The sequence below is a fragment of the Ipomoea nil genome, unplaced genomic scaffold, assembly GCF_001879475.1.
Source record: "Ipomoea nil cultivar Tokyo-kokei standard unplaced genomic scaffold, Asagao_1.1 scaffold0319, whole genome shotgun sequence".
Lineage (NCBI taxonomy): Eukaryota > Viridiplantae > Streptophyta > Magnoliopsida > Solanales > Convolvulaceae > Ipomoea > Ipomoea nil.
Window position 1 is genome coordinate 363234 of NW_017616747.1, and position 25454 is coordinate 388687.

At 37.4% G+C, this 25454-nt stretch overlaps 1 long non-coding RNA gene across 1 annotated transcript; it reads left to right on the forward strand.

Annotated features, from left to right (window-relative positions):
* The first annotated feature begins 11815 nt into the window (after window positions 1–11815).
* On the forward strand, window positions 11816–12881 carry LOC109171525. The gene is made up of 2 exons (XR_002052604.1): window positions 11816–12360; window positions 12436–12881. It is a non-coding gene; the product is annotated as an uncharacterized LOC109171525 (long non-coding RNA).
* Window positions 12882–25454: the final 12573 nt, after the last annotated feature.

The following is a 25454-nucleotide window of genomic DNA, read 5'->3' on the forward strand; positions in this document are numbered from 1 at the left end:
TTAGTCACACTCATGTGACGGTAGAACTCTTTCACCAAGCTTGGGTAAGTCTCGGTCCTAATGGCGAGAAACCCATCCAACAACCCTCGGTAGTTCAACATTTCCAACAAAGAACTTGAAAAAGAGTCGAGATCAAAAGCTTTACCTTCTAACACTAGGTAGTGGGCATCCACCCATTCCACTCTCCTCATCAAATTAGACCTCCTAGGCATGATTTTGAGATGACCCAAACTTCTTCCTCTTTTTCTTTTCCCTTCCTCGGTTTCTCGGCGAGTCCGACAGCAGGTCACGGCGGCGGCGGCCGCTTCTGGCTGCGATGGCTTCGGGCGGTGGTTGATCGGCGACGGCAGGGAGTGGTCGACGGGCGGAAGGCTGTCGAGGGGTGGAGGTGGGTCGGCTGCTACTCGTGGGTGGGAGAGAAGATAAGAGGGGAAGGGTTTTGGGAATTTTGGGGAAAATTTTGGGAAAAGAAGATTTTAATTTGGGGTTTTCTATTAAGATGGAAATTATAGGTTAAAAGGAATTTAAGTGGGATAGGGTTCAAGAAATATAATTGGTTTCGATGGTTTAAGGGCTGGGTTGGTAACTTGGACACTTGGGTTTGAAACTTGGTGGCTATGAGTTAATTCTTTTTTGTCTTTTTAGGCTTCACATGAAGGGATTTTCTATAAGTTGACTATTCTAAATTTAAGGGTAACAAATTAGGCTTGGATGGCCCAAAGGAAAGAGGTTTGAATTAAAAAGCATATTCGTAAGGCTTCGTGATTTCAACTAACATTAAACCATTCAGAATTAACAATCAATTCACGGGAAGCTCACTTGAAAGGCATAAGAGGGTCACATAGAAAAGAATGAGGAAAACATAGTAAGGCACACTCTCAAACACTCAGCCCGAAGGCTTCGCTCCAGCTACACCTCGGCCCGAACTCCCTCCCGCGGGTCCACTAGGTCTCACACCGGATGGTGAAGCTCTCTGATTGGGTTGGAATCGACATTCAAATGCCTTGTGTCCTCTTTCCCCGCACTTGAAACATCAAAGTGTGAATCCTTGGCAATCTTTCCCCACATGCTCCTTTCCACATCTCTTGCATGCAAACGTCTTCTCTTGAGCTCCATTCTCCGCCCGAGTTGATCCTTGAGGCGGGGAGGACACGGGTCTGGATCGGAAGTCTTGTTTCGGTTTCTTGAAACTGTGCGTCCCACTTCCCTCATTCCTCTTCTTGTCAGGGCATCCCACAACGGCGGAGATCTTATTAAGGGTCCGGATCCACTCCTCGAGTATCACAGGATCCTCCTCGCCAGCGAACACTGGTGGCCTATGTCCCGAGACTAAACGTCCCACATCCCGATTTCCGGCAGGCTGCGACGGAGGAGCAGGATGGTTGTTGTGCAGAAGGGCTTCACTCAAGGTCTGCATCGTTTGCGTGAGATGTTGCAAGTTCTGAGCCAGCAGCTAGGTGGTCAATGTCTTGGGCGTGCGAGCGTGGTGACGAGGCGGAGCCATGACGAAACTTCTACAGAAACAACAAGGTTACGGTAGGCACAAACAAACAACGCACCCTTACCTGGCGCTAGCTACAAGAACGCTAAAGCTAAACAGAAACAACAAGGCAAACAGAGCAAACGGTAACAACGCACAGCTCACCACGCGTCCTATAAGTCTTAAGTCCTAAACACCTAGGTACTTAAGGGTCATCTTAGGGTCTCAAACCACTCTTAACTTCTTAAAGGTCAGACTCTAACATCCTAGGCTCAAACCTAGGCTCTGATACCAACTGTAACACCCCCGATTTTACCATAATTTTAAAACTTAAATGCAAGAGATAAACAATCTAGATAACCATTAAACACAAAGCGGAAGCAAGTCTAATCGGGAGTATTATGCCACATCTTAAATACTAAAGATGCACAGGCGGGAAAAAACTAAACCATTCAACAGAGTATAAAGAGTATCTAGGCACACAGGCCGCTACAACAGGCTCACGGGCCAACAAAACCAAGCGCCTAAACAAGGTGACTAGGCTATCTATTGCTCCAAGTCTAGCGCTCTCGGGTCTCTACTCAAAACCTATAGAACAAGGAAAACATAACATGGGGATGACACCCGGTCAGCGAACATTGCTGGTAACCCATCAATACGCATTAAATAGCATATATAGATAAGTATAAGTCAAACCATTTTCGCAACGGAATACAGTATATATCATTTCAAAAGCCATAGAGAGAAGTCAACTTCAAAGACTCATTCACACTCTCAAAAGCAAAAGGAAATGAACATCCTTACGACAGCAACAAGACAAGAATCATGAAAGACAATGCTCATTAGCAAAGAAAACACATTCACACATTGGCAACTACATGCCACAGTGACAACTACATGTCACAAGTTTCATAGTTCCAACCTTATGCCCTGTTCCAACCTTATGGCTACCCCCGGCCTTATTTCAGTTCCAACCATTACCTCCTAGTGTCACCCTGTACTTCTTAGTCCAACCTTATACTGCCAGGGACCGTCGTCCCCACTCCAACAATCTCCAACAAACCACCTACATATCAGTACACGAGGGTACTATTCCACTACAAGAAAAATCACGAATAGCGATGGAAACCTCACGACAGAACATAATCTGTTTCCATTTTGCGATGGTTTTTGCGAGGGAACGCGTTCTGTTGCGATAATGTAACGGAAATGGTGACAGAATTAAATTCCGTAGCAATTTTTGGCGCAAAGTGAGAAAAAGCTCGCGAAATCTTGGCGCTAAAATTTTGATGACGGATTTTGCGACGAAATGATGTTCTGTCGCCACATTAACGACAGAAAATGCAACAACTGATATTTCCGTCTCGATTTTGCGACAAATTTGCGACGAGAGTTAATTCCGTTGCGATTTTTGACGCAAAGTGGGAAATACTCCCGCATAATCTTAGCGCCAATGAATTGACGACGGTGGATGACGACGGAAATTGCGACAATCATTTTTTCCGTCGCGAAAATATTTAATTTTTTAAGTAAAGTTTATTTTCGCTATAGAATAGATGATGGAATGAATTCCGTCGCCAATGTGTTAACATAGTGGCAACAGAAAATGCGACGCCATACATGAGCGTCGCGCTATGGCGATGGAATTGGCAACGAAAATTAATTATGTTGCAATGTTTTGGCTAAAAGAGAGATTTGTTGTTTGAGGTTAGCGACGGAATTTGCGGCGATCATTTTTTCCGTCGCGAAGATATTTAATTTTTTAAGTAAAGTTTAATTTCGCTACAGAAAAATGACGAAATCAATTCCGTCACCAATATGTTGACATAGTGGCGACAGAAAATGCGACACCCTACATGTCCGTCGTGCTATGGCGATGGAATTGGCCACGAATATTAATTATGTTGCAATGTTTGGCTAAAAGAGAGATTTGTCGTTTGAGGTTGGCGACAGAACTTGCGACGATCATTTTTTCCGTCGCGAAGATATTTAATTTTTTAAGTAAAGTTTATTTTTGCTACAGAATAGATGACGGAATCATTTCCGTCGCCAACATGTTAACATAGTGGCGATATAAAATGCGACGCCCTACATGTCCATCGCGCTATGACAATGGAATTGGCAACATGAATTAATTATGTTGCAATGTTTGGCTAAAAGAGAGATTTGTCGTTTGAGGTTGGTGACGAAACTTGCAACGATTATTTTTTTTCCGTTGCGAAGATATTTAATTTTTTAATTAGAGTTTATTTTCGCTATAGAATGCCCCTACCGTTATAACTTCCATTATCTTTTTTCATTATTGTCGCCATGCACTTGCATCCACCATATATATACTTATATCTTTAATTGTAATAATATATGTAAATATTATATTAGAGTAATATAATATGGAGTGAATAAATTTTATTTCATTTATATTTTAGTTAGTAAAAATTAGTTAGTTATTTTGTAAAAAATAAATATCGAACTTATAAAAATAGTTTACATTATTATTATTATTATTATTATTATTATTATTATTATTATTATTATTATTATTATTATTATTATCATTATTATAACATAAATATCTAAAATCTATAATAACAAATTATAAGAGTGTATCAAGATTAGTACTCTTGATTTATGTTAGCATTTCTATACTTATTGAGTTGTACATTAATATTATATTTTCATTCTTACCAAACAAAATTACCTTACACGGTTAAACTTCGGTTAATTTGTATTAAGTGATATCATAATTATATTTAATCATTTACCAAATTTAAAATTTGTACTTTAAAAATTATTAATCATACCATAATTATTAACCAAATTGTCAACTACACTTTTTAATATATAACAATATATATTACATCTACAACTATAAATTTTATGATTAAAAAAAATATATAAAATATTAATTTTTTTTAAAAAAATTATAACAATAATTTTAACATTAAGTACTAATGTTGAGCATTTATTTTTGCACCTCATACAAAGCATAGTTCAAGCGAACCCACTTAAAATCTTTACTGAAGTATGACCGGCCATCATATTAGCAAATAAACGTATTCTTGAGCATCGAAAAAATTAATACACACACACACAAATTATAACTATATATGATTTTAACATTGAGTACTAATGTTGGACATTTATTTTTGCACACACACACACATAAACTATTACTTAATCGATTTGTTAATTCAGTTAATTAATTAATACTTTATAACCAAATTATCAATAACCAAAATGTTTAGAAATCGTTAACCATTGATCGAACTGGAATATTTTGTTTAAAAACTTATTAACTGAAATTCTTCGAAACGTTAGGCGCCCCCTAATCGGCGCCTAGGCACCGATTTTTTATTTTATTTTTAAATTTTTTTATTTTTTTAAATTTTTATTTAATTAAAAATAAAATTAAAAATTAAAAAATTTCAAAATTTAGTAATAAAACATAAGGTTTATATAGTTATTTCTTACAAACTATTTACGTAAGTGGTTGATTGTTTAAACTATCTAAATACATACAAAACTAAAATTAAGAGCAAAAGAAGCATTTTTTTGAGAAATTAGTGGACCAAACTGCCTTCGGCGAAAAAAAAGTGATGCCTTCCCGAACTTGAAAAAATACGCGATTTGAAAAAAAAAATTGTCCAAAACGAACAACCGAGTCAAAAGTTATGCCTTCCCGAACTTTTCGCAATTTAAAACGCAAAAAAAAATAATAATAATAAATAAAATATTAAAGCGCCGGTTCAGCCGGCTAGGCGGCCGCCTAGACCGCCTAGCCGGCCGGCCGCGGAAGAGGCCGATTCCGGCCTTCTTCGCGGCGGCGGCTGGGCGCCTAGCGCCTAGGCGTGATTTTTGCAACCATGACTAAAATTATTCGATTCGATCGTTGTGAACACACGCCTAAAGATAATAATTAAAGTTTATGTCAATATTTAAATATAAGAAAATTTTGATTATACACAAATGTAAAAAATAATTAAATATTTAAGTTTCTCAATTAATTATTTGGGTAGATATCTTTTGTAATCATTAATCTAAAATGACGTCGTGTGTGTACATATACATATATATATATATATATATATATATATATATATATATATATATATATATATATATATAATATTATAATTTAAAAATTTATTTTTAACAATTAAAAATTAAAAATTAAAATTAAATTAAAATCCAAAACCCCTAATAAATAAAATTTATATTAAAATATATATAATATTGTAATTAAGAATATTAACTCTTTACCAATAATAAAAGACTAAAACCTAATTTCCTAAAATCTAAGTCAAACCGAAAATCCCTAACCACTAATTCCTAAGAGACTAAAACTACTCTGAGAGCTGCGATCTGCATCGCTCCTCCAAAATTTTCGGCAACACTATGAACGTGTCTCCTCTTCCTGCTGCGATCTGCTACGAATCGTGCCTCCTCCTGCTGTGACACCGAGTCTCTGTTGCGACGAAACTCCCTGCTGCGACACTGACACCTTGCTGCCAACGCTAACTCGAGGTATTTCTTTGATTTTTTGACTGAAATCGTTGATATTTTGGTATGGTAGTATCTTTGATATCTTTGGTATTTTTATTTGGTTGTTATGAATGTATGAAACAAGTTTATTAATTTCATATTTTTGTTTACCATCTTGTTGTGGTAGTTGAATGAAACAAGTTGTGTTATCTTTGCTCCAAATCCAGTTTGCTCTTCTATGATTGCATAACTAATAAAAACAAAAACCTGAGAAAAATTTTAACCTATGTATTCCTAAATCATTGACCAAAAACCAAAGACCACAGATTAGATATTATGGTTTTTCCATGGCTACGCCATACGAAAAAAGCTATATATATATATATATATATATATATATATATATATATATATATATATATATATATATATATATATATATATATATTTCATCCAGAAAATGCTATATTTAATTAATTGAAACAAATAGCTCAAAAATTAAACTACGAAATTGAAAAAAAAAAAATTAAAGTGCATACAAAGCTAAAATATAAATATTTAAATTTAAATTAAAGGTTAATTTTTTAAAAAAATAAATAAATAAATTTAGTTGCTGAGTTGCTGCAACGGCAGCTGCAAAGAAAGAATGAGATCGTTTTATACATGCATTGAAATAAATGTTCTGTGCATTCTTTCTCATGGCTATTTATAATTGTAGTGTAATAGAGTTCAAACTTCAATTCAAGTATATATGCTTCTTCTATGTCCCTATCTTATTAGTCTTGGATACTTATCTCAATATTATACATTACATGTGTGAAGTATGTTTTAGAATTGAGAGAAAATGAAATAGAAATAAAAATAGAAATAGTTTTATATGTTCTTTAAGTTTAGTGTCTATTTGTCATATTTCGAGATCAGCAAATTATACAATTCATGCTTTGGCTAAAGTTACGGTCTTTTAGTTTGATCTATCTAGTATTTTTATATAGTTCTTTTTCAATCATGTTTTGTACTATGGACAGAATTTCCTTATAATGGAATGGATGTATATATATTGTATGTCTGCACATGTCTTTTTGTAATCAATTTTCATGCTCTATAGGTCTCAGTATACGATATGGACTAGTCATGCCCTACTGCAGTTGTTGGAAATGAGAATAGGTAATCTTAATTCCCTACTTTAGTGTATGCAGTTCACTGGGATCAGTTTCTGAGAAACATTTTGCCCGGTATATTTGGGTGATATTGTTAACCGTCATGACCTTATTTTTGTCATATATATGTGACGCTAAATTAACATATTTTGGTTCTGAAACATATAATTTTAAGAACTTTGTTCTTGAATCCTATGAGTTTACTAATCTTGAGTAGGTTATGCTCTTTTCCAGATGTCTCAAATCAAGCTGCAATATGGTAAATGAAATTGTAATTGCAGGGGAATAAGCAATGAGGATCTTGAATTCTCAGACTGCATATTCCAATGAAAGACATGGTAGACTCCTTCAATGTTTCAGTATCTGCAGGAATTCTTATGCACCATGCTGTGTGTGACAGATCTTCCCGCATGGTAGGGATTTTATTAAGGGCAATTCTACCATTTGATAAAAACAAAAAGATTGCACTTTTTTTTTTTTTTTTTTTTTGCTGAACGATACTCGTTTTTATTGTTTGATTAGTTTGTGTTTTCCCTGCTTAATTAATATTATTTATATTGTGTATTGTAGAAGTATTTTGATCGGAGTGCTGCTAAAAAGAAGATATGTTGATTATATAAGCAGAATGAAGAACAAGCCAAGACCTCTCTATATCATACGAAATATGGGCTAAGTAGAATGATGTTTGGAATTCCAAAGATAGTTAGAAAAAATTATAATCGAATTGAATTTGATATTGATTTTTCTTTTATGGATTACTATATTGTTGTTTTTACATGAATTTGGTATTAAGTATAACGTTTAATTTTTTTAACAACAAATAGTATCACTTTTATATAACAAATTATATTATATTTTAGTTTGCATATTAATATTTTAAATACAACTATTAGAATTTTAAAAAATAAGAATAATTTAAAAATATTTAAAAAATAATAATTTAGTAGAATTGCGATAAAATATGATTTTAACGATGCGACGGAATCATGGTAGTGAATAGTTTCGTTATTTTTTGTATAACGAAATTTTATGACGGAAAACAAACTTTGCAACGGAATATCGAGCGATGGAATCACTACGGAAATTTGTTCCGTCGTTTTCTAACGATGAAATTTTGCGATGGAAGATAAAATTCGCAAAGAAACGTTAGCGACGGAATCACGACGACAATTTGTTCCGTCATTTTTTTACCACAGAATTTTATGACGGAATAGAAAATTTTCAACGAAAATGTTAGCAACGGAATTGCGAAAATAATTATTTCCGTCGTTATATTTCACGACAGAAATATGCAACGGAATATGAATTCCACGACGGAGTATTTTTTTCACGCGATGGCGACAAAACAAACATTTTCGTTGCCAAAACTGCGACGGACTTGCGACAGAATGGTTTCCGTCGCTTACTTTGCGACGAAAAATTCTGTCACCATTTTCCGTCGCCACTGCTCACGACGAAAATAATCCGTCGCGAAATGAAATACGACAAGCCTTGACACTACGGAATGGATTCCGTCGCGAAAATGTAAAATTCCGTCGCAAATTGCGTTTTGCGACGGAATTTGGCGTTTTCACGACAGAATTTTTTCGTCGCGAATCGGGATTTTTCTTGTAGTGTTCATTTCATTCACACAACCACCTACATGTAAGCAAAGCTCAAGTAACAACCACCCACATTAAATCATAGTCACATAAGTCATCATCATTACCAAGAAGACTAAGGTTCCACAATAACCTTAATCAAGTATCAATCAACGGGTACAACGATTACATACGTTCATATCATAGGAATCAATCAATGGATCACAACAAAGATATGAAACCATACTCAACAGCAAAGGATCTCAATCCGACACCAAACGATGGTCAACACAAGTTGCCAATCCCATTAAGAAAGAACAAACCGCACATACTAGCATTTCAACATCAAACTAGCATGCTTATCAAACGGGTAAACCAAAAGTAGTTCCATAGAACATTCAAGACTAACAATAGTCCAACGAATCACAAAGTCGGACCCTTAGCACGATACAAGACACAAAATCCTACATGGATTCCTAACATACCGTTCTAGACATACGAAACATCAAGAAGACTCACAAATATCCCAATAAAACAACATCGGGAGGTCAAAACATCAATACCGAGTCAAGAGAATCACGGGGAACAAATCCCTGCACATCACCAACCATGTTCCCCGCGGGTGGGGCCACGGGTGGACAACCACCCACAGTTCCGCCCGCAGGTACCAAGCCCACAAGACACATGTACCCTGCGGGTGGAGCGGCGGGTGGTGCCCTGCCCGCCGTTCCGCCCGCGGGTACACCCTGTACACCAACATAATCCCTTCGGGGATTTTCAACAAGTCCAAATTCAAGTCCAAGACACCCAAAATCTCACACAAAACAACAATATGACTTGAACCCAAGAAATAGCCAAGCAATGGCATTCAAGAACCCTAAGAACAAGCTCTAAACATGCATCACCACAAGACAATGCATCAAACCTCACAAATCAACACAAGAATCACAAGTAGAAGCCAAGAATCATCATATAAGTAAGAATATAGGTTTTGTAAAGCATGGGTTACCTTTGTAGCCTAAAACTTCACTTTCTCACCCTTAGAAAGCCTCTCCTAAAGCTCTTCTTCCACACCAACTTCATAAACAAACCAAAAGACAACAAATATTCTATTTTTAGAAAAAGACATCTAAAAAGATGTTAAAAACACCAAAAGATCAAGGATCTTACCCTCCCCTATGCTCAAGATTAGAAAAGTAGGAATCTTGGAAGACAACCTGCAAGATTTAGGATGCCCAAATTTTGGCTTGGAGAAGAAGCTACCACTTCTTAGAGAGAAGTTAGAGATTTTGTGTTTAGATTGTTGGTGAATGAAATGAAGAGATGTTGCTAGGTTAGCTTGAAGCACAAACCTTAGGTAGAAAGACACCTTTGCCCTTACTAAAGTTGGAAGAATAAGGAAACAGGGGAACAACCCAAAAAACATAAGGTACAACCCTTTGACCTTGAATGACTAGTCAAACTCTAGTCGTTCGACTATTGAATTTTCAGGATTTTTAGGAATAAATTAACAAGGAGACTAGGATTAATTCTCTAATTAATCCTTGATTAGGGTTTGGATTTACGGGGTGTCACAGGCCACGTACCCCGCGGGTGGGGCGGCGGGTAGTCTTCTGCCCTTCGTTCCGCCCGCGGGTACCACCTGTACACCAAAATTATCCCTTCGGGAATTTTCAACAAAAATTCCAAGTTCAAGTCCAAAACACCCAAAATCTCACACACAACAACAATATGACTTGAACCCAAGAAATAGCCAAGCAATAGCATTCAAGAACCCTAAGAACAAGCTCTAAACATGCATCACCACAAGACAATGCATCAAATCTTACAAATCAACACAAGAATCACAAGTAGAAGCCAAGAAATCATCATATAAGTAAGAAAATAGGTTTTGTAAAGCATAGGTTACCTTTGTAGCCTAACAACTTTCCATTTTCACCCTTAAAAGCCTTTCCTAGAGCTCCTCTTCCACACCAACTTCATACACAAACCAAAACACAACAAAGATCCTATCTTTAGAAAAAGACACCTAAAAGAAGGTTAAAAACACCAAAAGGCCAAGGATCTTACCCTCCCCTATGCTCAAGATGAAGAAAGTAGGAATCTTGGGAGACAATCTTGCAAGACTTGGATGCTCAAATTCTAGCTTGGAGAAGAAGCTAAACCATTTTAGAGAGAGACTAGAGGATTTTGTGTTTTAGATTGAAGGGTGAATGAAATGAAAGAATATTGCTAGGTTAGCTTGAATCACAAACCTTAGGTAGAAAGACATTCCTACCCTAACTAATGTTGGAAAGACAAGGGAACAGGGGCACAATTCAAGAAGCACAAGGTACAACCCTTTGACTTAAGTGACTAGTCAAAATCTAGTCCCTCGACTATTAAATTTCAGGATTTTTAGGAATAGATTAGCAAAGAGGCTTAGATTAATTCTTCAATTAATCCTTGATTAGTGTTTGGATTTACGGGGTGTCACATAATCTTTTGGCTCAATCTATGGACTCACCGACTGAGAGTCATTGGCAAGCTGTGAAGCGAGTCATGCGCTACTTGAAGGGTACGTTGCATTTTGGCCTTCATTTCCGGCGTGGTTGCCCACTCTCGCTGGTGACATATTCAGACTCCGACTAGGGTGGTATTCGTGACGAGGGGCGATCAACCACGGCCTATTGTGTTTTTTTTTTTCTTTTTTGCTCCAACCTCATTTCCTGGAAGTCTTCTAAACAACGATCAATGTCTCGGTCGTCCACGGAAGCCGAGTTCCGGGCTCTTGCTAATTCTGCTGCTGAAGTAATGTGGGTCGAGAGTCTGTTGCGGGAGCTTGGTTTTTATCTACGGTCTACTCCCTGCTTCATAACGGATAATTTAAGTGCCACTTATGTGTGCAAAAATCCAGTGTTTCACTCTAGGATGAAGCACTTGGCGCTTGACTATTTTTTTGTCTGTGAACAGGTTACTTCTGGTGTCCTATGTGTCGGCTATGTTCGTTCCGCTGAATAGGTGGTTGACCTCCTTACTAAGCCTCTTGGTTCTCATTTGTTTGCTGTGTTTAGGTCCAAGCTTGGGCTCACTGACGGAGCATCAATCTTGCGGGGGCGTATTTAAGCATTGTGTTTTACGTTGAATAAACACAATTGATTACACTCCAACATCGCCCTCAACAATTGAGCAATCGAACTCCTTCTGCGAACAATCGCGACCAACCTCTGGTCTCATCATTGGCGGCCCTGCTGGTCGTCTAACCGTCCGATCAAGCTTTAGATTATGTGGATGGTGTTGGGGATGAGGCAGGAATGATATTTGGTGGTCCAATTGGTGATCGGTCGGGGTCTAAGAACTCTCGCGATCGGACCCAGATTTCGGCGATGGTGGATTTACCGGCGACCCAACTGTTGCATGGACGATCAGAGAGTCCGATGGCTGCTCTTTCTCCCAGTTGCTGGCCGGCACCATGGCTTTCCCACTAGCGAAACCCAGTCTTTTGGAGGATAGCTCATCGAAGAAGGCGAGTTCTGGGTGGGGTAGTGAGAAATGATCCGGGTATAAGCAGAATCGGCTGGTGAGCTTGGCAGGGGCTGCTCTTTCGTTGCTCTTAGTTGTCCCGTCGGGGTTAAGTCCTTCCGGGTTGCTCAATTCACCCGGGTTCCTCTTTCCGCTTCATGTAATTTGCTCAATTGCTCAATTTCATTAATTATTACGATGGATTCTCTATTTCGATGGCTGCTCTTTCTCCTAGCTGCTGACCGGCGCCATGGCTTCCCCACTCGCGAAACATAGTCTTTTGGAGGATAGCTCATCGCAAAAGGCAAGTTCTAGGGCGGGGAGTGAGAAACAATCCAGGTATAAGCAGAATCGACCAGTGAGCTTGGTAGGGGCTGTTCTTTCGCTATTGTTGATAGTTGTCCCGCTGGGGTTAAGTCCTTCCAGGTTGCTCAATTCACCCGAGTTCCTCTCTCCGCTTCAGGTAATTCGCTCAATTGCTCATTTTCATTGATTATTACGATGGGTTCTCTATTTTGATGTTCTTAATTAGCTTTTTGTTTTTCCCCCTTTCTTTGGGTTTCAATTTCTCACTCAATTTTTTTTTCTTCTCCCCTAAATTGTATGTTGCCATAGATTCCTGCTAGCATTCCTTTTTCCATGGCATGCTTTGTTCTTGCTAATGTAATGTTATGTTAAAGATTCTTGATTTACAAGGTCACGCCGGCCACTATTACAAATTGGCTGAGAAAGGAAAATGGAAACCAGTGAAAAGCTTAAAGGAGAAGAGACAAAGGTGGAAATACCAAAATATCCGTGGATTAAATGGGCAACTGACGGAAATATTAACGGTGGACTAAAAGTAGAAACACATTCAATAACAGTGGTCGCAATGTGGCAAAAAAAATTAAGGTCGACTAAAATTAGAAACGCCCCTATAACAGTAGGTCCAAAAATGGAATTCAGTCTTATCATTATTATTGTATAGGGCATATAGGCCTTTATACTCATTTATCCGGTACAATTTCAAATCCAACCAAACAATGGAATCAAAATTCTTAATAATTTATTTTCGGGGAAATCACCATTTTGGTCCTTCAACTGTTTCTCAACTTTCAATGTAGTTCATAGTTTTCAATTTCAGTAAATTTGATATCTGAATTGTTAAAAATTTCGTCAATTAAACCATTCCAGGGACCAAATTGACGAAATTTTAAAAATGTGAAAATCACCATTGTGATCCTTGAAAGAGTTTAACTGGCGAAATTTTAAATAATTCAATGATCAAATTGGTTGAAATTGAAAACTAGAGACTACATTAAGGATTGGGAATCAAATAAGGGCCAAATGGTGATTAACTCTTTATTTTCCACCGATCAAACAATAGAATCAATCTTCATAATAATTGTTTTTCCATAGAATTTCAATTCCATTTTCCCTCATGCGTTGGTCGAAAAAAGAATTCGCTATATTCCAAGATGGTTGACTTGATTAGTCTCCAATCTCCATTAGTGTTCTAGCTTATAAGGTGTTTTGGATGCATTGGTGGAAAATAGAGGGCAAGAATTGGAAGAAAGAAAATTATAAATAGGAATTAAAAAAAAAAAAAAAAAGTTTTGCTTTATAAAATGCGACCGTTTACCAGCACACCATTTTCTAATGATGATATGACCAATTAATTGATTATGGGTAGCAATGAATTAGGTATCCATTCATATATTTCAAAAAAAAAAGCTATCCATTCATATAAAATTATCTAAATTCAAATCCGCTTTGAACTTGATTAATGTTTAACCGTACTCTCTCAAATTCATTTATCGCTAACTACATAGTACTCGATCTCGTAGGCCAGCACAAAATAAACAAAAGCAAATTCTAATTAATGGAATAATTATCGTTTTATTTTAAATCTCTTCCTTGCTAATTCGTTTTCATATGTAACTAAATAGAGTGCTACAAAACTAATTTATAATAATAATAATAATAATAATTATTATTATTATTATTATTATTATTATTATTATTATATTTAGACACCCGACCGTCCAAAGGGCGACTAGCGATGATTTTTTCAATCATGTTTTTAAGTAAAATCAACTGTGAGAAATGAGCCCACAAAAGAACTTTCAAAGTCTTCGTTTAGAAAATGTTGTCCAAACCAATAAAGAAATGCTTATTATCTTATCAGCTTGACTTCCCTGACATACAACTTGCAAGCTAAGTCCACCATCGCTTTTTTTCTTCATCTGTATTTTCGTTCAATTCATCACTGTTCTCATCTTTCATTCTTCGTTATCATACACACACAGATATATACATACCCATCTGTTATAATAATAATAATGATATTATTATTATTATTAGTAATATTAAACCAAGTAGTTAGCAGTTAATTTGTTAAAAAATAAAAGGAGGTGTGTGAATGTGGATGCATGCATAGCACTACGTGGAAATGGAGTACATGGAATCATGGCCTCTAATTACTTCCTAAACTTTAGCATTGTTGCTTTTCTCTTTCACTATAAATATGTGACTTTTGTTTATTCATAATCATCAATCAAATCACTTATCTATTCCCCTCTCTCTCTTCTCAATATATATAAATATAATATATAAATATATTATATTTAATATATATTATAGATATATTATATTATATTTAATATATATTATATTAAATATATTATATTTAATATATCTTACATTTGGTATCAGAGCCAGTCAACCTTTCAATCCCGAGATATTATTCGTAGTGAAATATGACTTCAAATTTCAATATTGTATGGTCGGGTCCCAAATTGGACGGGAAACTCGATTACAATTATTGGCAAATTATGATGTCCACACATTTGAAAGCTCAAAATCTTTGGAGCTTTGTTGATCCCGGTCTACCCGAAGGAGCAGATGCAGCCCAAACACGATGAGATCAGTTGGCTTTAGGTCAGATTCACCAAGGTGTTCATTACTCCATTTTTGGGCAATTAGCTCGTGTCAAACAGCAAAGCAAGCATGGGACATCTTAAAGGTGTCAAACAAATGAGTCGATCGGGCACTGAAGTCTAAGTTGCAGTCGTTGAGAAGGTTGTACGATAATTGTGAGATAACCTCTACGAAATAGTAGATGCGTATTTCACTCGTCTTATTGATATGGTGAATAAGATGAGGTTATACGAAGATACGATTGAAAATGGTTCAGTGGTTGAAAAAGTTCTTCGAACTATGCAGATGAAGTATGACCATGTGGTGGCTTCGATCACAGAGTCACACAAAACTGAGCTCTTATCAATTGCAGAGCTGAAAGGTATGGTAGAAAGTCATATTGACAGGATTGCGTCAAAATCGGAACCACTAGCAGAAGAAGCTTTTAAGAGTCAAGTCACCCTTAATGTGACTGGCACTAATCAAAGAGGTGGAGGATCTGGTATAGGTCGTGGAAGAGGAAGAGGAGGTTCTAGTGGAAGAGGTCGTGGTAACTTCAACCAAGGAGGAGGACGTGGTAACTCCAACCAGGGAAGAGGTGGAGGTAATACCAAACAAGGTAAATTTCCATTTCCTTGCTACAATTGTGGCAAATATGGACACAAGATTGCAGATTAGTGGTATAATGAGGACAATCGGAGTTTTTACCCATTTTGGTCCCTTGACTATGACTCATTCTCAATTTTGCATTTCGACTTTCAATTGCACCCAATGTGGTCCCTTGACTTTTAAAAATTATCTCAAATTGGTCCTCCATTAGGTTTTGCGTCAACTGACTGTTAAATGTGGGGGTATTTCAGTCAATTCACACTAAATGACTATTCTAGGGCTTTGTGGGCGACTTTTCTGATCAACACCCTGAGCATCGGATTCCACTACTCCATTCCATCGGCGCTACATACTCTGCCGCCACAAACTCTGTCTCTTCCGTGATTATTCTCTGGAGCAACCCCTCCACTTCAAGCCAAACCCTAGTCGACCCCAATATCGAGTCCATCAACTTCGCCTTCAACGTCTGGAAATCCAATCCGGATCGCCTGGTTGGGTTCTTCGCCCGGGCCGACGGCGGTCACCGCGCTAAGGAGATAGCGAGAGATGGCAGTCGCGACTGGGTCTGAGATTCCTGAGAGGGTTTGAAGCAGCGGTAGTCACGACGGAGGAACTAATACATACCAATCACCGGCGAGGCAGCGAGCGGGGATGATGGTGGTTGCTCACCATTCTTTCTGAGCTTCTTTATAATTCCATCAATTTTGTCTGTTTGATGTCTTTTCTTTCTGAGCTTCTTTATAATTTCATCAATTTTTCCTATTTGATGTCTTTTCTTTCTGAGCTTCTTTATAATTTCATCAATTTTGCCTTTTTCTTTCTAAGCTTCTTTATAATTTCATCAATTTTGCCTTTTTTCTTTCTGATATTCTTTATAATTTCGCCAATTTTGCCTTTTTCTTTTTGAGCTTCTTTATAATTTCATCAATTTTGCCTATTCTGATGTCTTTTTTATGATGGCAGTGACGGAGGTAGAGGTACGGTAGTTGCGGTGGTGGATGTGGTTGGTGAGGCTGTGGTGGATGTCGGAGATCTTCAGTTTTTCCAGTGAGCTTACCGTCGGTGGCGGTTGGATTACTTCGGTGGCGATGAAATTGGGAAAATTCCACAATAACATTAATATTGGGGTGAATTGACTGAAATACCCCCACATTTTACAGTCAATTGACGCAAAACCTAACGGATGACCAATTTCGGATAATTTTTAAAAGTCAATGGACCACATTGGGTGCAATTGAAAGTCGAAATGCAAAATTGAGAATGAGTCATAGTCAAGGGACCAAAATGGGTAAAAAGTCGGACAATCGTGGAAATCAAGCAAACATTGGTGAAAACACTGCTGAAAATTCTGGTGAGAGTTCTGAAACATTACTTTTGGCCATCAATAGTTTTTCTGCAGATAAGAACATATGGTTCTTGGATACTGGGTGTAGTAACCATATGTGTGGGAAGAAAGAATTGTTTTCTGAACTGGATGAATTAGTCCGGCCTGAAGTGACATTTGGAAATAAGTCAAAAGTGCTAATTTTGGGAAAAGGTAAAATCTCTATTCAGTTGAAGGATGGTACTCGCAATTTTATATCCGATGTGTTCTATGTTCCTGAACTACACGAAAATTTGTTGAGTATGGGTCAGTTAGAAAATGGATATAAGATACATATTGCTCAGGGGTGTTGTACCATTGCAGATGCTAAAGGAGTTTTGATTGCAAAGGTAAATATGTCCCAAAATCGACTATTTCCTTTGAAAATTAAGCATACTCTCATTGCTTGCTTTAATTATGAAGTTTGCGATGATAATTGGTTATGGCATATGCGGTTTGGGCATTTTCATTTCTCTGGATTAAACTATCTTGTGAGAAAGGAACTTGTTTCTGATTTACCTATTGTGAATGTCCCTGATCGTATCTGTGAGATTTGTGTGATGGGGAAAAAGCATAGGGATCCCTTTCCCGTGGGCAAGTTAAGGAGAGCTACAAAACAGTTGGAGATTATTCACTCAGACCTGTGTTTGTTGGAGGTTCCCTCACATGGAGGTTGTAAGTACTTTATTACTTTCATTGATGATTTCAGTAGGAAAACATGGGTTTACTTTCTAAAGCAAAAGTCTGAAGCATGTGATGTTTTCAAACAGTTTAAGGCTTTTGTTGAGAAGCAAAGTGGTTATGAAATTAAAATCTTGAGAACTAATAGAGGTACATAATATATTGCCTATGATGATTTTCTGAAGAAGAAGGGTATCTAACACCAGATGACAGCTAGATACACTCCACAACAAAACGGAGTGGCTAAGAGGAAGAATAGGTTTATCATGGATATGGTAAGGTGCATGTTGAAATCTAAGAATCTGCCTAAGCCTTTTTGGGCAGAAGCTGTTGCTTGTGCTGTCTATGTGTTGAATAGGTGTCCAACAAAAAGTGTCCGTGATAAGACACCTGAAGAAGCTTGGGGTGGGAGAAAACCCTCTATCAAATATCTCAAGGTTTTTGGATGTTTGGCATATGCACATGTGCCAGATCCATTGAGAAAGAAGTTGGATGATAAAGGTGAGAAGTGCATATTCATTGGTTATAGTGACGATTCCAAGGCTTATAAACTATACAATCCTGAAACTAAAAATGTTGTTATAAGTCGTGATGTCACTTTTGATGAATATGGTGCCTGGGATTGGTTAGCTAAAGATGAAAGTTCAGCTGTTATTCCTTTTGTTGAAAATATTGTTGATGAGCAACCGATTCCAGATAATGTCCAGTCTCCTTCACAGCTAGAGTCGTCAGTTCAACGATCTCAGCGCGAGCGCCACTTACCAGCTCGCTTGCAAGATTATGTTTTGGGTCATGATAATGACATGTCTGATGAAGAGATTGTTCAATTTGCTCTCTTTGCAGATTGTGATCCTTTAACTTTTGAGGAGGCTGCTACAGAAACTCATTGGCTTAAGGCGATGGATGAGGAGATACGTGTCATTGAAAAGAATTGTACCTGGGAGTTAACAGATTTACCTCATGGAAAGAAGTCAATTGGAGTGAAGTGGGTTTACAGAACGAAATACAAATCAAATGGAGAAATTGACCGTTTTAAGGCACGATTGGTAGCAAAAGATTACAAGCAGAAACCAGGTATTGATTATTTTGAGGTTTTTGCTCATGTGAGTAGACTTGATACAGTTTGAATGGTTATTTCTCTCGCTGCTCAAAATGATTGGAAATTGCATCAAATGGATGTCAAGTCTGCTTTTTTGAATGGTTTTCTTGAAGAAGAAATATATGTTGAGCAACCTGCATGATTTCTGAAGAAAGGGGAGGAAAATAAAGTGTACAGGTTGAGAAAAGCCTTATATGGCTTAAAGCAAGCGCCTAGGGCGTGGTATGTTTGCATTGACTCATATTTTGTTGAAAGTGGTTTTATGAGATGTCCTCATGAACACACATTGTATGTCAAATGCACGAATTCTGGTGATATTGTTCTAATCTGTTTGTATGTTGATTGTGACACCCCAAAAATCCACATTCTATCCATGGATTAATTGAGTAATTAATCCTATTTCATTTGAGGAATTAATTCCTAAAATCCTGATTTTTAATACTCAAGGACTTGAATTTGACTAGTCAACCTTAAAGTTGTGTTGTACCTTGAGCTTTGAGGGGAGTTCCCTTGTTCCTTACTGTTGGTCCCGATAGGGTGGTGAAAGTCTAGAGAGGGGGGGGGGGTGAATAGACTTTCAAGCTTTTTCAAATTAAATAACTCTTCGGTAACTTCAACTCTAAGTAACAAGTAAATAGAGCAAGTTTGTACTGCACAGCGGAATAATAGTAAAGAGTTATGCCCAACTAGTAAATTAAGTGTGCAAGTATGAGTAAGATAGGTACAAATGATATGTAAAGTGACAGAGATATCTTGAATATATAAAGGAGATGGTGCACTCAATATATAATAACAATATTCAAGATTGTAAATAAATATCGTGTCACGTCGTCCGTGCGACGAATGTTACATGCAGCACGTCAAACTTGCTTAGAATAAATTAGTATTTAAGCTCGAGAAGTTTGAGTCACATGCATACGTGAGAACACACTAAACCCGGATGATTAAGATTAACTGTGAATAGTAAACGGGTTAGTCGGATGAGATAGATAGATATAGCAAATAATGTAAGTGCGGTATGTAAATGAGAGAGGCAATTTATAGTGGTTCGGAAGTGGCGTAATCTTCCTAGTACACTTTTCTCCTTTCACGTCTAGGAGAAATTCACTATTTTCCACACACAGTTATAATAGTGAACAAGTGCTACACAGGCACTTCCTCCGGATGTCTTGCACACAGCTACACCCAACTCTGAGTGTTTCGCACACAGCTACACTCAACTCCCGAGTATTTCGCACACAGCTATACTCAACGCCAACTAAGTGTCTTGCACACAGCTACACTTAGCAACTACGAGTGTTTTGCACACAGCTACACTCACTAGAGTATTTTGAACACAGCTATACTCTTTCTACAATTTACAAATACAAGGATTTGTATTTCTCTCTCCAACTAGATTTGAGACTATTCAGACTAAGTCTCTTAGAATATTTTGAGCACTAGCACTTTTGAATTTTGCACTTGTATTGCACTTCTATCTCGTTCACCTCTGCTCCACACACACTTTGTCTTCAAGTCTTCATGGCTTTTTATAGTCAATCAAATATATCCGTTGGAGTGGGATAATTTGATGCCTTCCTCATACCATATGATGCACTCTTCTAGACTTTTTCCATCTTGTAGCTCGGTATCATTGACTTTGATGTAGTCCCTTAGAACCATAATCATCAAGGCTCTAGCATAGCTTTGAATTCTTCTGAAATTTTCACTTGAAACCCACATGTTTTGATCACTAGGACCACTTTTCTTCATTCCTTTTGGTAGATCATTCAAAGTCACCAACTTTGGCATTTCAACTCTATCATCTCTCGGTGTGGATTCCAAATAAAGAGCTGCACGGTTGTACCAATTTATTTGCACAATGTTTCCTCCTACACAAACAATATCACGAAAAGAATGGTTAGTGGTATTTGCACTGCTTGATCCTCCTGGACTGCCAGCTTCACCACCACCGAACCAATACTCCAATCCTCCTCTTCTTGGTGCATTTCTTCCAGCAGATCTGCCTCCTCCACCTCTACTACTGCTTGTGCCAACATTTCTGCTAGCCATGGCAGTCATCATCATCTCAATCATGCTCTCCAAATGACTGAATCTCTCTTCCCCCTTTTTGGCGTAATCAAGAAGTGTATGAACCGATTCACGAAGAGATGAAATGGATTCGGAAATATTCTCATAAGAACCCCGAAGACAGCCCACTTTGGTGTTAACTGAGATGAGATCCGTGTGGACATCACTAATCTGCTTTTCATGTTGATGAACAACATTGAGAATACCTTGGCTTTGGCTCACGGCAATTGCTTCATTTACCTTTCCAGAATTCTTGAGGATTTGGGAAAGTTGGATATAGAACTCATTGAGTTGCCCTTTGACATTGTTATTCAAACTTCCAACTTGTATTTCAAGTGCTTGGTGGGTATCAATCAAATGTTGTTGACTTCTCCGATTTTCATCAAAAGATGCTTCGAATTTTCCACCTTGAATATTGACAACTTGATCCACATGAGTGTAGATCCCTTGAAACATGCTCTCCATTCGGTCAACAAGGCTTAAGACAACATTCTCCAGATTTTTTAATTTCTCATTTGTAGGTGTGCCATCAAGTTCTTGCTCTTCTCGGGATGAGGGAAAACACCTTGCTCCTTCTTGAGCAAAATTGGCTTCAAGCATGTGAGATTGAGCTTGATTTTCCACTAGATTTCCTTCCCTTTCCGGAGTGTGTAGCACGTGAGTGTCACCATGTGCACTTTCTGCATTAATAGATTGAATTTCCTCCGTATGTTGACTAGCTTGCATGGCATTTTGGTCTTGACTTATTTCAGTGAGATTTAACACACTCACATCATATAAGCCACTATCCATCAAATGTACACCATACGTGACATTTTCTTCAACATCCCTTGTATTTGGGTTAAGACATGTGATAGGATTTTGGCTTGTGGTAGGGTTAAGGCTTGAGGTAGGGTTATGGCTTGTGTTTGGATTTTGGCTTGATGTAGGGTTTTCATGGGATTGAGAGGGTAGACCAAGAATTTCTGCAACTGGTCTTTTTCTAGCTGGGATACCTCTCGGCTTCCTCTTTCTTTTGGAATTTAGATCACTAATCACTTCATGATCTTTAAACAAGATTCTATTACTCCCAAAAGGCTTCTTTGACCTCATAGTCAACCCTGTTTTTTTGATAATCTCACCAATGAGCAAACCGAACCCTAATATACGGTTGAACTTCACATTCCTTATTTTTGCACCTTTCACAAAGTGTGCAATTCGGCTCAAGACAAGCTTACTCCAATCACCCCTAACAACATTCATGATAGCATGTACATAACCAATTCTTACGGGTGAAATATCTTCCATGCTATTTAATTTGCACAACACACATTTGTAGAGAATTTTAACAAGCATTTCATACTCCAACTTCAACTCAGATTTTTGACCGGAAAGATTTGGTTCGAGAGAGGCATTCTCATTCCGAATTTCTGTCCAAATTTCCGTATGATCATATAAATGAACATCTAAGTCCAACAGTGGTTGTTCTGGACTAGATATGGGCAGTCCAAAGGTTGTGTGTAACTCGTGTTCATCAATGGTGATGAGAGTTCCATTCACGGTGGACTCAATGGTCCATCCAACAACCTTGGCATTCATATAAAACTCTGCTACATCTTCATCATAAAATCCAGAATATGAGTAAGAACATAACCTCATTAGATTGCTTTGTTGAAGTGCATTGATGATTCTTTGTGCAAGATGAGAGTTCTCGGCTTCTTTGAGGAATCCTTGAGGGTCAAAACTTCCTCCGGCCTTGATTCCCACTGCTAGCTTTGTAAGGTTGAGTTGTGTGGTGTGTTCTTCATTCGGTTGTGAGCTTGTATCTCCAATGGTGGCCATAATGCGATTGATATTTTTAGGAGATTTGAGGGATTGAGAATTTTTGGAAGAAGAGGTTTGTATTTCGGCTATGGAAGATGAAAGGCTTTTGAAAATTTGAGTGTGATGGTGGCTTCTCCAACCGATTGGGTAGAAAAGAGGTGTCTTTACACAAATATCCTCACAATTAAATGTTGACTTTTAATAAGTGAGGGGTATTTTTGAAATTCCAATAGCTTCCAACCTTTGACTTAACTGATAGTTAGTTTAGGTTATATATTCTCCATCCATTTTGTCTGCTGATGTGGCGCCAAAAATTTAGATACTCGGACTGATTTTACCTGAAATAAAATTCAAAGAGCACTAAATCTGTTCGAAAATAATATGTATGTATCTACACGTTTTTATGTAGATGGAAGAAAGAGAAATCTATTCTTTCTAGACTATTTATTGTGCACAACTACCATAAAAAGGTGTTCTCATTTAAGACATTCTATCATCACACCATCTTATCACTCTTAAATGGTAAGATTTGGCATATCTAAATGATTTCTACTTGTATATATGTATATAGATATACGGTTAGAAAGATATATAAGCACTATGTGCTTTAACACCATTTAATAGATATAGGTGGACTTTAAAAAGATGTGACATTTTTTGCATGTGTGACACATAGGCACGAAAATTTAAATCAGATAAAGTGTCGAAATATCAGATGAAAAATTGAGCTTATAATTAGAATAGAGTTTAGAAACTTAGCTCAATTCAATCATGCCCATTTCGTGTCTCAATTTCGAAAATCTTGATTCACACAGAGGCTTTGTGAGAATATCAGCTAATTGATTCTCGGTCGGGATATATTCGATTGATAATTCCTTCTTTTCAACATGATCCCGGATAAAATGATGTCTCACATCAATGTGTTTTGTTCTTGAATGTAACACGGGATTATGTGTTATGGCAATAGCACTTGTATTGTCACACAATATATTGACATTTTCACAATTCACGCCATAATCTTTCAGCTGTTGTTTCATCCAAAGAATTTGCGCACAACAACTTCCAGCAGCTATATATTCAGATTCGGCTGTACTTGTAGCTATGGAGGTTTGCTTTTTGCTGAACCATGAAACCAACCTTCCCCCTAAGAACTGGCACGTTCCTGAGGTACTTTTGCGATCGATTTTACATCCTGCAAAATCTACATCTGAGAAACCAGTTAGTGTAAAATTACCTTCTTTGGGATACCATAATCCCACATTGACTGTTCCTTTTAAGTATCGGATGATTTTCTTGGTAGCCAGAAGATGACTCTCTTTTGGCTTTGACTGGAACCTAGCACATACTCCCACTGAGTAAGATATATCTGGTCGACTTGCAGTGAGGTATAGTAATGATCCAATCATTCCTTGATATTTTGTTTCGTCAACATCCTTGCCTTCATCATCTTTATCTAATCGTAAAGATGTGCTCATCGGGATCTTGATTGAGGGTTTTCCATCTTGACCAAATTTCCTTATCAGATCTTTTGTGTACTTGGCCTGATTGATGAATATTCCTTCGCTGAGTTGCTTTACTTGTAGTCTAAGAAAGTAATTCAATTCTCCCATCATGCTCATCTCAAACTTATTCTGCATGAGCTTAGAAAATTTCTCACAAAGAATTTTATTAGTACTTCCAAAGATAATATCATCAACATAAATTTGTACCAATAAAATGTGATCATTTTCTTGAATTCTAAATAAGGTTTTATCAACAAGGCCTTTTGTGAAACCACAGTTAATTAGGAACGTTGATAGGGTGTCATACCAAGCTCTCGGTGCTTGTTTTAACCCATATAACGCCTTCTTTAATCTGTAGACCTTATTAATATCACCTTTTACCTCGAAACCGGGAGGTTGCTCAACGTAGACTTCCTCTTCAAGTAATCCGTTTAAAAATGCACTTTTCACGTCCATTTGATAGACAGTGAAATTCTTGTATGCGGCATAAGCTAGAAATATTCTGATGGCTTCTAGTCTTGCAACGGGTGCAAACGTTTCATCGAAATCTATGCCTTCTTCTTGTGAATATCCTTTTGCCACTAAACATGCTTTATTTCGAATGACGATTCCATCCTCATTAGCTTTATTCCGAAAGACCCATTTTGTTCCAATTACATTGTAATTTTCAGGTCTTGGAACTAATTCCCATACGTCATTTCTCTTAAACTGTTCAAGCTCTTCTTGCATTGCATTGATCCAATCTAGATCACTTAGTGCTTCTTCAATGCTTGTGGGCTCCACCTGAGAAAGAAAACAAGAGAATAAAGAATTTATACTTGAGGACCTTGTTTTTACTCCTTCTCGTGGATCTCCAATCACTAGCTCTGGAGGGTGATTTTTGAGCCATCTCAAGTCAGGTTGTAGATTGTATGAGCTTTCCACGTTTCCCTGTTCAGTAGGTAAATTGGAGGTAGACACATTTTGCTCATCAGATTGATCTCCAATTTGTATATTGACTTGAGAGTTTTGATTTTCCACGTGTGCATATTCATTGGCTTCCACGTGTCCTTCACTATTGCAATCAATGTCCAATTGCTCCATACCCTGTACAATTTGATCTTTAAAAGATATGTCAGCATCATTAAATGATTTTTCAACTTGACAAATCTCCTGATCATTTTTGTTGCTTTGGGTTTCCTTCATATGAGCTTCATCAAATGTGACATGAATTGATTCTTCTACCACCA